This window comes from Anneissia japonica, unplaced genomic scaffold (assembly GCF_011630105.1).
Source record: "Anneissia japonica isolate Jap-2015-1 unplaced genomic scaffold, ASM1163010v1 scaffold9179_len15672_cov229, whole genome shotgun sequence".
NCBI classification, from domain to species: Eukaryota; Metazoa; Echinodermata; class Crinoidea; order Comatulida; family Comatulidae; genus Anneissia; species Anneissia japonica.
Window position 1 is genome coordinate 10862 of NW_022726578.1, and position 2408 is coordinate 13269.

Sequence of the window (2408 nt, forward strand, 5' to 3'; positions counted from 1 at the left end):
TTAAATAAGTATTCGCAAAATTGATAGCATGAATCCTCGCCGTAGAAAATTTTGGTTTTATCCCCGCAAATTTCGCATAGATCAGAATCTTTATCATCGTAAATACAATTTAGACAGCTTTTTTGAAGTTAGGATGGTGAACCTCCGTTTCTTGAGTACATTTAAAATCGAAAAAGAAATATTTTTCTTCATATCTACCTTGTTAGTTTTGTTAGTTTTCTTTTCAACCACCTTTTTCATGTAACAGAGATGACCCGTCTCTACCGTCGTCATACAAACTCTACATACATATTCACTGCATTTATGACCCTTTTTAATATGGCGATTACAGGTTTTACAAAGTTTCTTTGAATCGCAAAGGGTTGTTCTACCTTGTTTAGCGGTTCTATGGTTATCAAAACATTTTTGATTTTTAAATGAACGTAAACAGTCATTACATTTGACGACGGTAGAGGGGTCTATAGAAGGAATGCAATCGTGCGAAAAGCATAACTCGCACACGAACTTACAATTATGGTAAAATTTGTTTTTATAACCCTTAAAACAAAGGTTACAAAAATATTTGACTTCAAAAAAGGCTGTTAGTTTTGTTATTAAATCGTAATGATTATCGTGATGGTATAAATAAATCTGTTTTTCTCTATGTTCACCACTAAAAATTACCGAGTGAAGATTGTCTCGAGAAATCACAATGATTTGATATTCGGGTAGAACACCCTGAAAACGTTTAAGCTCACTTATCCCACAAAGCCCCTTAATCTACACCAGCCCTTATTAATAATTGTTCAGCCTCATGTTCCTGATAATATCTACCCCGTCTAATATTATCCCATTTAGATTTATTATTAATTTTGTCTTCTAACATCGAAATACCCGTTACAATGGCTTTAGAGCAGCAAACGTTTTCATCGTTCTCGTCTTTAATTCGACTCAAACATCGGGAACCCCCCACAGCCTTATCTATACCATTTTTGAAATAACGATCATGATCACCACCACCACCAATTGGCATAGGAATATGTAAACTATTAAATTGTAAATCGTCTCCCACTAAAATGTTCATGTGAGACTGGAGGACTTTAGAAATAGCCGCAAAAATTATTTCAGGAGTTATTCGTTCCCTCATCATAAATGGTAATGATATAGGGTTATCTAAACCATTCGCTCTAATAACGAACCTGACCATATCATGCTGTTGAACATTTATCAAAATACTATCTAAAACATAATCAAGAATTCTATTAAGCGTAGGTAAAATTTCAATAATTCTCACATCATCCAAACCTATTAATGTAACCAAGTGTTCACTCGCTAACATGTTTAATTTTTTGTTCAATTTATCATTCAATTTCCGAATAACGCATAGCTCTCTTACGTCTATATCATTGAAATCCTTTTTATCGTCCTCGTCGCTATCCTCAGTATCTCGCATCCCCTTAATGCCGCGATCAGGCTGAAATTCAAGGGGAAAAAAGTAAATACAATATACATCAATTTTTAAAATCATGACAAATTAGGCAAAGCAGAAACTATAACGTCTTCATCGTCGTGGTAGTTTTCATCGTCTTCCTGTTCACTTTTATACATCATCTTCTTATGTTTACCTAGACCATGCTGCCGTCTCGCGCTGTTATTATCATCTTCGATTTCTACGTCTTCGTCTTCATCATCTTCAAACATCATTTTCTTATGTTTACCTTGGCCGTGTTGTCGTCTCGCGTTAAAATAATCTTCTTTATTTAATAAATTTACTATGCTTTCCTAAACCTAAACGTCCATGTCTCTGAATTTCAAATACAGCCTGTTCACACGCAATGCGTATGTCATCATCAGAATCATTGTCTTTCTCTTCTCCATCAAAATCGTTTAAAAAGTCAAACTAAAATAACATTTCAAAAAAAAAAAAAAATTTAATACAAAAAAAAATTTGATTGGAAGCTTTATTATTTGTTTCACGGAGAAGCAATCAAAGTTGATCAAATCGCAAACCCACGAGGACGAAAGAAAGCATTCTCCTCTGAGTGCGAAGCGGGGCTTGAGAATTCCACCTGGAAGGACCTAGCTCATTGATGACCATTCCTCCAGAACTTCGGTTTTGGAAGGAGGGAGAGAATGCAATCTGAGTGGATGCGAAAACATTTTTAAACTCAATAAAAAATAAAAACTTACCAATTCATCTTCATAAAATTTGTTATCTATATGTTCTTCTACAGCTTCTTCGTTTAATCTAATCAAATCGGCTGTAAAATTAAACTGAAAAAAAACTTTCTATTCAGTATTCAAAAAACAAGAAACAAAATCTAACAAATTAAAAAGGAAATGAGAACTATTTGATAACTTACCAGTTCATCCCTGTCTCTTATACACATCTAGATGTGTTTAAGAGACAGGTTCTATGGTTATCAAAA

The 2408-nt window shown here is 33.9% G+C and overlaps 1 pseudogene; it reads left to right on the forward strand.

Annotated features, from left to right (window-relative positions):
* Window positions 1-1904: 1904 nt before the first annotated feature.
* LOC117113313 lies at window positions 1905-2128 on the forward strand (annotated as a pseudogene).
* The last annotated feature ends 280 nt before the right edge of the window (window positions 2129-2408 follow it).